The sequence below is a fragment of the Momordica charantia genome, assembly GCF_013281855.1.
Source record: "Momordica charantia cultivar OHB3-1 chromosome 10 unlocalized genomic scaffold, Mcharantia_2.0 BLBB01000010.1, whole genome shotgun sequence".
In the NCBI taxonomy this organism is placed as follows: Eukaryota; Viridiplantae; Streptophyta; class Magnoliopsida; order Cucurbitales; family Cucurbitaceae; genus Momordica; species Momordica charantia.
In genome coordinates, this window is record NW_028275158.1 from 13,590,220 (window position 1) to 13,602,009 (window position 11,790).

The 11,790-nt window shown below is 39.6% G+C and overlaps 1 long non-coding RNA gene across 1 annotated transcript; it reads left to right on the plus strand.

The window, feature by feature from the left end:
- Positions 1–8,199: 8,199 nt before the first annotated feature.
- LOC148208600 (uncharacterized) lies at positions 8,200–10,840 on the plus strand. The gene is made up of 3 exons (XR_015787276.1): positions 8,200–8,743; positions 8,831–8,870; positions 10,605–10,840. It is a non-coding gene; the product is annotated as an uncharacterized LOC148208600 (long non-coding RNA).
- The last annotated feature ends 950 nt before the right edge of the window (positions 10,841–11,790 follow it).

Consider the following 11,790-nt stretch of genomic DNA (forward strand, 5'->3'; position numbering starts at 1 on the left):
TTACATGAAAATAACCTTGGATGTTTAGTTTATTGGATTTGGACAATGCAATGCTATAAAATTCAACAACAAATTAATTGAATGTGGAATCATAACTTTATTGAATATAAATTTGTCTTTACATAATTTTAAACTACAAGTTTAGGGCAACACACACAACATTAGAACAACCTAATGGGGTAAAACCTATAACTTGTAAATGGATCTACAAGAGAAAATGAGACGTATAACGAAAACTGTACAGACCTTTAAAGTTGGCAAATGAATGTCAAGGCTGCATTTCTAAATGGCAATCTTGAAGATAGTATCTACATGTCTCACCAGAAGGGTTCATTAAACAAGGTTAGGAGCAAAAAGTTTGCAAACTTAAATGATCTATTTATGGGTTGAAACAAGCGTCTTGATCTTGGAATATAAGATTTGATACTTCGATAAAATCTTACGATTTTGACCATAATTTTGATGAGCCTTATTTATACAAGAAGATAATCAACAACATTGTAGCTTTCTTAGTGCTGTATATGGATGATAGAACTCATTGGAAATGATGTAGGTTTCCTTACTAACATCAAGAAGTGGCTAGTGGCTCAGTTCTAAATGAAAGATTTGGAAGAAGCTCATTTTGTTCTAGGGATTCAAATTGTAAGGAATTAAAAGAACAAAACGCTAGCCCTGGTCTCAAGCATCTTACATTGACAAGATGCTTGTCAAATATTCGATGCAGAATTCCAAGAATAGTTTACTACCTTTCAGGCATGGAATTTCTCTGTTTAAGAAACAATGTCCTAAGATACCTCAAGAAGTTGAGGATATATGAGACGTGTTCCCTATGTCTCAGCTCTGGGCAGCCTAATGTATGTCATGTTGTGTACTAGGCCTGACATTTGCTATACAGTAGGGATTGTCAGTAGGTATCAATCCAATCCAGGATATGACCATTGGACTGCCGTTAATGGAATCCTCAAGTATCTTAGGAGAATGAGGAACTATATGCTTGTGTATGGCGGTAACGACTTGATCCTTAAAGGATACACTTACTCTGATTTCCAAACTGATAAGGATTCCTGGAAATGCACATCAGGATCAGTGTTCACTCTTAACGGAGGGGTTGTAGTATAGCGGATCATCAAACAAGGATGTATTGCAGACTCCAAAATGTAGACCAAATATGTTGCTGCTTGTGAAGCAGCAAAAGAGGTTGTATGGCTTAGGAACTTCTTAATTGATTTAGAAGTTGTTCCAAATATGAACATACACATCACCTTTTATTGGGATAATAGTGGTGCTATGGCAAATTCTAAGAACCCCAGAGTCACAAAAGAGGCAAGCACATCGAAATAAAGTATCATTTGATATGGGAAATAGTGCAACGAGGGGACGTGATCGTCACGAAGATCAATTCAGTGCACAAAATTACTGATCAACGAAGGCTCTCATGGCTACAGTGTTCGAGGGTCATCTAGAAAGTCTAGGCCTACGAGATATGTACAATACGATCTAAGGCAAGTGGGAGATTTGTAATGGGTATAGTGTATACCATAGTTTATTATATTTATACTTTGTAGTATTGAATCACTTTTCTTAAGGGGTACGTAGGCAGCTTAAAAGATAAAACATTAAGTTCAGTCTTGAGAAAATGTCAGTGTGGAGATTACAAATTGAACATAGTTATTGCCATGGAAGGTGATCACCCCAATTTAAGTAGGCAAGCAAATGGTCGTTGCCAACGTTAGGCAACACAACGTCAAATTTTGAGAGTGATTCTCGTTTGAATCTTATAGGAAAAAAATCCAATTACTGTTAGTAAGTTGGGGGCATGTTTACCTCCTAGAATTCCAAAGTTAAATTAAATCAAAATTTTAATTTGGGCATTTTCCAAATAAAAATTGGAGTAAAATTCTGTATTCAAATTTTATTCCAAATTCAAGCCGAATTCGAGTATAGCCAACAAATTCTATTCAAATTCAAAGTTTTAATGGAATTTAAACTTTAGCATATCCAAAATCAACCAAATTCCTATTCAAATTCAAATTTTCAATTTAGTCATATTACAAAATTTACCCCAATTCGAAATTGGAATAAAAATTCAAATTCAAATTCCAATCAAATTTTGAGTAGAACTAAAAAGTTATAGCTGAACTCAAAATCACGAAAGAGTTTTAATTAGGGCATATTCCAAATTTTACAAATCTGTATTCTAAATAAAAGTTTGAGTAAAAAATTCAAATTCAAAATTTATTCCAATTCAAGTCAAAATTTGAATAAAAGTAAAAAATTCTATTCGAATTCAAAATCTCGATAGACTTTGGGCATGTTCCAAATTTCATCTAAATTCGAAATTGAAATAAAAATTCAAATTCAAATTTTATTCCAAATTTAAACCAAATTTAAGTTTATCTAAATTTTATTCGAAGACAAAATTTTGATAAAATTAGAAATATACTTCAAATCAAAATTGGGCATATTCTAAATTTTATCCCAACTCAAAATTTTTAATTTAAATTGGAATTAAGGTAAGAACATACAATCCACTAAAACAAAAATAAAGTTTATTTCCATATAAGATTATCAAAAATTTGACCAAAATTCATATTTTGATTTATTGGCATAAAAATGCGTCAAAAATATAGTTAATCAAAATTTTGAACTAGATTTGGCACATTAACAGGGATCGAAACTGTAAATAAATATCATATGTTTCGATTTCCAACTATTTTCGAGATTCACGACATGCATACTCGTGCATAAATTATATCTCATTAAATTGAGACCAACTAGAATTTGACAAATGTCTTTAATTTAAATTAAAAGATATTAGAAATTTTATAAGGCTCAAGATGGCAAACGCTTAAGTTAACAAAGGCCCATCTGGTGAGCCCAAGTCTAAATAGAGCCTATGAAATATCCTATAAACAGAGGGGTTCATTCACCCTCTAAATCATCTTGCATAGCATCAAAACCCTCTCCACGCATAAAGATCAAAATTCCCCCGCCCTCTAAAGATCAAGGAGAAGGCAGAGGGAGATTAAGATCATCATCAAACCAGAGGCTGATCAAGATCATCATCAAGATAGAGGTCTGTTCACACGAGATTTCTGAAGAAATTTTATTTCGTGGACTAAATACAATTTGTATTGATATTTGGGGATTAGTACAATCTCTGATATTTATCCTCTTATTTTTTTTCTCTTGAATTTTTGGCTTATTGATCTTGATCGGCCTCTTGGTGGTTTGTTGATCTTGATTGGTAATCTGGCGACTTGTTGATCTTGATCAGTCTTTTGGTTACTTATTGATCTTGATCAAACTTCTGGGCTTGTAGATCTTGATCGGCTTCTTAGCGGCTGGTTAACTTGATCAGCCTCTTTGCAGTTTGTTGATCTTCATCTGCCTTCTACCTGTTTATTGATCTTGATCGACTTTATCTTGATCGGCCTCTTGACGACTTGTTGATATTGATCGGTCTTTTACCGGGTTGTTGATCTTGATCAGCCTTCTGGAGGCTTGTTGATATTGATCGGCTTGGCAACTTATTGATCTTGATTAGCTTGGCGGGTTGTTGATCTTGATCGACCGCTTGGCGGCTTGTTCATATTGGTTGGCGTCTTGCCGGCTTGTTGATTATGATCGGCCTTTTGGCAGCTTGTTGATCATGATCGGCCTTATGGTGGCTTGTTGATCTTTATTGAGCTCTTGGCGGCGTGTTGATCTTGATTGACCTCTTGGCAGCTTGTTGATCCTTATCGATCTTCTAGCAACTTGTTGATCTTGATCGACCTTGTTAACTGATAAATTTTGGCAAATCACAAATTGCCATATAATAATAACAAAATCATGTCATTAAATTGAGACCAATTAGAATATGATAAGTATCTTTAATTTAAATTAAAAGATATTAGAAACTTGATAAGGCTCAAGTTAGCAAAGGATTAAGTAATAAAACACCCATCTGGTGAGCCCATGTTCAAATAAAGCCCATGTCATTCATCCTCTAATTCATCCAGCATGGCAATAAAACCTTCTCCACGCATAAGCTCAAAATTCCTCCGCCCTCTAAAGATCAAGTAGAAGCTAGAGGTAGATTAAGATCATCATCAACGATCAAGATCAACAATGTAACGACCCAGGATTTCCCACACACTTCTAGGTCACGTTAACTACCCAACTAATTAAACTTAACCCCAAATATGTCATGCCAACTCCCTATGCAACAAATATATAAAATCAAGTTCCACTTCTCATCAATTCAACAATAAATCAATTTCATAGAATATAAATCAACAACACTCGTGGACCACCTCACGAGGCAATTTTATTATTCAAACTAGGCAAAACTCAATGAATGGAAGAAAACTAAAATAGGCACCTATCCCAAAATAAAATCAACAACAAGTGGGAACCTCCCAATTATTCAAATACGAACAAATAGTTTATTGACCATAACATAAGGTCTTAACTAATAACTTAAGCTAAGCAAGAGTGACTAAGCAGCCTATGGTCCTCGCTCGTCATGTCTCCTCCGTCTCATCACCATGCTCGCCAACGAGTCCTTCACCTGAAACAATAATTGTGGGGGGGGGGGGGTGAGTATATAAAATATACTCCGTAAGTAGCCCTCACCAACAACACATACACATCATGCTCAACAAAAATCATGGAACATTCATAGTCATGCTGTTCAACACATTAAGCATTCAAACATAGGCACATTCTATAAAATCCAATGACAACCACCACCAGGAACACATTAACTACCAACCTCTAGTCTCCCTAACATATCAAGTACCTCTACGCTTATCACGGCTATCCTAGCCTTCCACAGTTAACTCGTTCGAGTAGAGTCGGCCCCTGACCATTTTTACCCAGAGCCCCGACACTGCTGCATCGGCCCTCGACCATTTTTACCCGAGGCCCCGATGACTTCACCATCTATTGGCCCTTGACCATTTATACCCAACGCCCCAATAGCCTTCCTTCCAAAGGACTCATCGTATCGACCCTCGACCGTTTTACCCGAGGCCTCGATACTCAATTAGTGACGTATCGGCCCCCGACCATTTATACCCGAGGCCCTGACACTCACTCATTCATTCCCTCCAAGAGTCCAACTCTCACCAGAGTCTTACTATATACTTTCTTAAGCCACTACCCCTGCATCTTTCAACTCACAAATACAATTCAGCATGCTTCTACAACATAAACAACTTTCTAGTAATGAGATAATAACCCAGTCATGCTTAATATCCAACATCAATATTTAACAAGCATTACTAAATATAATAACTCACAAAACACGCCGAACAATTCATGCATATCCAGGCAACCAACATTACCACAGCAATGCTCAACAGTTTAGCAAGGCAGAAATCTCACCATTTTCATCGACAAATATCCAACACTACTCCAAGTATATCGACTAACACAACGAAAGTTATTTAGCGCAATGACGTAACAAAATTACTGTTAAACGCCACAAAACCAGCACATTAGAGACCATTTAACATACATTAACACACGCACACCTTGTCTACTTACTCACAACCGCGCCCTTAAGTTTTGCGTCGACCTCACACCTAAGCACTAAAACAGAAAAATACAGCAAGTTACGTACACTATTTAGCCTTCGAAATCAATTCTAAAAGCGTTCAAATGACTCATTACCACCAAAACCGACTTCGTATAGGTGTGGGTCACCTAGATCTAGCTCGCCACGATGTGGGTTGCCTAAATCGAGCTTCGAACGTCCTTAGGCTTGCTGTTCCGATGCCAAAAGCGATGGGCAATGTGGTTTGAGTCTAAATAGGAGTGGGTACCGCGAATCGAACTCCGGACAGGTGTGGGTAAGCGTCTAAAGTCGTCGAGGGGAAGCAAAGGCCACAAATAGGGGCTGTGAGTGGTTGTTGGAGCGCGCACGGCCAAGGGCCGCCGTCGGAATGCCGCAGAAACAACACTGCCACCGCAAACTGAAGGTGCGCCGCTGCTGCCGTCGACGACTACCGAAGGAGCGCCGCCGCTGCGAGAACGTAATACCCACGCCGAAAAATGCCGCAAAGCAGCGGGAAGATGTCTGCTGCCCCACCGCGACGCCGCCGTGCCCGCTGCTGTGACGAACTCGCCGCCGTGAGGTATGGTCGCCGGTGAGGGAAAGTGGACTGGGGGAGGGGCGGCTGCTATCAACGTGAAGGAGAAGGAAGGAGAAGATGGAGCTTAGGGTTTTTCCCCTTTTTTTTCTTTCTTTTTGTTTTAAAACCAACCCAACCCAACCCAAAAGCCCAACATATCTAAGCCCAAGAGGAGAAAGAAATCCATTCCATCTTAAAACAAGACCCACTACACGAAGTCCGGTGAATATAAATTTAATTGGAGTTTAGAGCCCGATGAATATGTATAAATTTAATTAACAATTAATTTAGAAATTAAATGAAAAATCTCCTGATTTCAGACCAACTAACCTGAGGGACTCGGAGCGTTACAAACAAGCAGCCAGCAGGTCGATTAGGATCAACAAGTTTCCAGAAGGTCGATCAAGATCAACAAGTCGCCAGAAGGTTGATTAAGATCAACAAGTCCAAAAATGTCTAACCGATCAAGATCAACAATTCCAAAAGGCTGATCAAGATCAACAAGTTTAGAAGGTCAATCAAGATCAACATCAGCCAATCAAGATCATCATCAAACCAGAGGCCGATCAAGATCATCATCCAGACAGAGGGCTGTTCAGACGAGATTTCTAAAGAAATTATATTTCATGGACTAAATACAATTTGTATTGATATTTTGGTGTTCGTACAATCTCTAATATTTATCCTCTGATTCTTTCTCTTGAATTTTTGGCTTATTGATCTTGATCGGCCTCTTGGTGGTTTGTCGATCTTGATTGGCAATCTGGCGGCTTGTTGATCTTGATTAGTCTTTTGGTTGCTTATTGATCTAGATCAAACTTCTGGACTTGTTGGTCTTGATCGGCTTCTTGGCGACTGGTTAATCTTGATCGACCTCTTGGCGGCTTGTTGATCTTCATCGGCCTTATAGTAGTTTATTGATCTTGATCGGCCTGTCGACGGCTTGTTGATCTTGATAGCTCTATTAGCGGCTTATTGATCTTGATCAGCCTTCTGGAGGCTTGTTGATATTGATCAGCTTCACAGTTTATTGATATTTATTAGATTGGTGGCTTGTTGATGTTGATCGGCGTCTTGGTCGCTTTTTAATCTTGATTGACCTCTTGGCGGCTTGTTCACTTGGTCGGCGTCTTGCCGGCTTATTGATCTTGATCGGCCTTATGGCAGCTTATTGATCTTTATTGAGCTCTTGGCGGCTTGTTGATCTTGATCGGCGTCTTAGCGGTGTGTTGATCTTGATTGGCCTCTTGGCAGCTTGTTGATTCTTATCGATCTTCTAGCAACTTGTTGACTGATAAATTTTGGCAAATCACAAATTTCCACATAATAAGGACAAAATTATGTCATTAATTTGAAACCAATTAGAATTTGGAAATTGTCTTTAATTTATATTAAAAAATATTAAAAATTTGATAAGGCTCGAGTTAGCAAAGGCTTAAGTTAACAAAGGCCCATCTGGTGAGCCCAAGTCCAAATAAAGCCCATGAAATATCCTATAACTAGAGGGGTTCTGTAACGCCCCGCGTTCTCTGACTCGTTTATTTTAAGAGATAAATAACGTCTTTGGATTTTTCCCTAAGTTGATAACTTTAATTCTTGGATCTTCTAACTTTGAAATTCTAATTTTTGGCTAAATTAGAATTAAGCTTAATTTCATTGGATTAAGATAATTTAAGTTCTCGACCTGTGTAGGAGATTTTTAGTTAAATCTTAAATTCAGGGGGTTTTAGGATTTTCCTTCGTAAATTCTACTTTTCATTGAATTATTATTCTTGGATTTTAGAGTTTAAGTTAACTATTTTGTTTAGGGTTGTGGGTTTTATTTGTTTTTTTAAACTAACTAGAAAGAGGCTTGAATACAGAAAGAGATTCGTACTGTTTGCGCTTTAATTATTGGGTCATTGTTTTATTTAGTTGGGCCACCTTCAAGAATAAAGGTTTGGGCTTTTAGGTTTTAAAACAAGTTAAAGAAAATGTTGGAAAACAAAAGAAACCCTAAAACACCTTTTCTCCCCCCCTTCTTCCTCTCCTTGTTGAGCCGCCAGCCCCCCCCCCCCCTTTCGAACTTCTTCTCCGGCGAAGCAGCACCGGCACGGCTCCCTCCGGCGACCCAGCTCTCCTCCGACGGCGACGAAGAACAGCCCTAGCAGCGGCGAAGTACGCGTCTGGTGTACCGGCTTCAGCGACGCTCGGGTTTTCGGCGACCACCACGGGAGTCTGCTCCAGCTTCGCGGCAACCCGACGATTTCATGGCGGGATCCGACGCCCACGCGTTTTCGTGCCGTGTTTCAGTAGCAGCAGACTCACGGAACTCCCCAGCCATCCCTCACCGCCGGCGACCCGTGCAACCCGTGCAGTACCGCCGTCAACAACGCGTCTCCCGGCGGCGAGCGTAGCCAGTGGTGCGTTTTCCCTCGTCGGCGGCTCGAGCAGACAGCAGCTCCGGCGTCGATTTGAAGTAGCCAATGGCGGCGCATCATCGCGAACGGTTACAGCGGTGGTGTCTTCACGTTTACGTTTCAGATCAGCAAGCCTAAGGCCATTTGAAGTCGAATTTTGGAGCTCGAACATCCTCGTCGTCGACCCACTCCTAACCAAGAGGTTTTAGGGTGAGATAATAGGTAATAGATCACCTAAACTTAGTTTTGATGCAAACTAAGTGTTTCTAACATGAACTCTAATCAAGTTTGGTTTATTTTTGGATTTAGGAACCCTTCGGTGAACTTGGTAGCGCATTAGAACTTTGTTGTAAGTAGTTTCTTACTGGAGGGATTGGTTGTTGTGTGCTGATATGATATGGTTGTTTGCTCGTGTGCCCATGTGTGATATTTGCAGGTTGCTTGTCGTTGTTATCATTTAGTAAACGTCATTGTTGATAAAACTGTCGATATATCTTGGGAAAATTATGTGGTGTTGTGCTTAAATTGTAGCCAAGTAATCTTGGATGAATATGATTGAATTGTTGTTATGTTCTAATTGGTTTTCATGATGAAATTTGTATGCCGGTACTATAATCTGTTGTTTCGAAAGCATATTGAATATTTATAAGAAATCGGTTGTGTTTGATGTATGCTGGGCGTCTATCAATTATATTTTGGCTAAGTTGTTGGTTGTGCCTTTTCTGTGAACGATGCCTGTTGGAGCCGTTGGATCATGCTGGACTATTTTAAATTGATTGGTTTTTGCATATGATCATTTTGGAGTATAGCATGTTGGACTGTTATGAGATTGTTGATGCATGAGGCATGGCGTGGTAGTAGGTAGGACTCTTGTGAGAGTTTTGAGACATAACAAAGTAAGTAGCACGGGGGCGGGTGTGTGCGTTGATGTGTGTGAATAGAAATTGTTCTTGCTGATTTTACATTATAAACATGTTTCTCTTATTATTTTAATTGTTGGACAGGTTTGTGAGGTCGATGCTGTTATTGTAACTTGCGGTTATTTTATATATTGGATATGTATATGACTGGTATTCATGTTTGTTGTCTGCAACTTTAGGAACTTACTGATATTGTATGGTTGGTTGGAAGTGATTAGGATTTGTTATGTTGTGAAAAGCATGTTATGTGAAGAATGTCATAGGGTTGTTTGTTGAAGCTTCGTGTGCGCTATGCTGTGAGCAGGTTGGTTGTTGTCAAACTTTGTGTCATTGAGACCCGTGATGCATTGAAATCTTACTAGTGGTTGTGTTGTTGTTGAGCTTTGTGGTGGTTGGTGTTATTAGGGAAGTAGTACTGAAATCCTGGTTGGATGGTAGAAATGATATGTGGAGTTATGAAAGTTACGAAGTGAATGGGTGAGTGTCAGGGCCTCGGGCATAAATGGTCGAGGGCTGATACGTCACTAATTGGGTATCGAGGCCTCGGGTATAAATGGTCGGGGATCGATACGCCAATATTGGATAAAGATGAGCGTCGAGGCCTCGGGTATAAATGGTCGGGGGTCGATGCGAGGAGTCTTTCGAAAGGAGAACTATTGGGGCCTTGGGTATAAATGGTCAAGGGCCAATAGATTGTAAGACATCGAGGCCTCGGGTATAAATGGTCGAGGGCCGATGCAGAGTTCAAGGCCTCGGGTATAAATGGTCGAGGGCCGATGCTGCAGGGTCGGGGCTCTGGGTATAAATGGTCAGGGGCCGACTCTGCTCGAAGGAGTTAACTGTGGAAGGCTAGAGTAGCTGTGATAAGCATAGAGGTACTTGAGATGTTAGGGAGACTAGAGGTCAGTACTGGTAGTTAATGTGTTCCTGGTTGTGGTTGTCACCGAATTTTATAGAATGTGTCTATGTTTTAATGCATAATGTGATGGAAAGCATGACTGTGAATGTTTCATGATTTGGTTGAGCATGATGTGTGTGTGTGTTGATCCTTTAATAAGCATGACACTTTGTTCCTTGATAAGTATGCTGTTTGTGCGTGGCCCTTCAGATAAGGGCTGCTTACTGAGTACTGTGGTTGTACTCATCCCTCTTTTCCCCTCCAGTTTGCAGGTATCGAGTTAGCTCTTGGGATGGTGATGGCGAGGAGGAGGCTTGATCGGAAGGACCATTAGCTATGCTGTAGTTGAGTTGGTAGTGGTTGGTTTTGTTTAGTTTTATTGTCTAAAGGATGTTGTAAGGTTGCCGATTCATTATTCTTTTAGAGCATTAATTTTGTTAGCCTCTTGAACTACGGGATTGTAATCTACTTAGGATATTTATGAATACATTTGTTTAAGTTGATCGTACTTGAATTAGTTTTTGCTTCATTGTCATTCGAGATGTTAATATTCATTTAGTGGATGGTTTATAGTTAGTAAAGGTTTCCTTGAAAGGTTTGGTTAATGTGAAGTCGGTATTAAATGGTTTATCTGTATAGGATGTGAGTTTCTCTTAAAACTTTAGTGTTGCTGTTCTAATTGTTCAAGCTCTCGTGAGTGTTGAAAATTAAAGTAGCGCAGGAGAAGCGTGGTAGCTTTATTGCTTAGTATTGTGGTGAAGATAATTCTCTTGTTCATGTGAAAATTTTAGGTAGTCTTAGTAACGGTCCCTGTTTGGAAATGGTGAAATTCCTGGGGCGTTACAGGTTCATTCATCCTCTAATTCATCCATCACAACATAAAGACCTTCTCCACACATAAGATCAAAATTCCTCTGCCCTCTAAAGATCAAGTAGAAGCAAGATGTAGATTAAGATCATCATCAACGGTCAAGATCAACAAGCCGCCAGAAGGTAGATTAAGATCAACAAAATTTCCAGAAGGCCGATCAAGATCAACAAGTGTAAAACGGTCGAACCAATCAAGATCAACAACTCCAGAAGGCCGATCAAGATCAAAATCAAGCCAAAGGCCAATTAAGATCATCATCAAGCCAGAGCCAATAAGATCATCATCAAGTCGAAGGCCGATCAAGAACATCATCAACACATAGGTTGATCAAGATCAACAAGTTGCTAGAAGAGCGATCAAAATCAACAAGCCGCCAAGAGGCCCATCAAGATCAACAAGTCGCCATGAGGCCTATCAAGATCAACAAGCCACTAAGAGGCCGATAAGATCAACACGTTGCCAAGAGACCGATCAATATCAACACGCCGTCAAAAGGTCAATCAAAGATCCACAAACCGCCTAGAGGCTAATCCATATCAACACACCACCAAGAGGCCGATAAAAGATCAACAAGCCACCA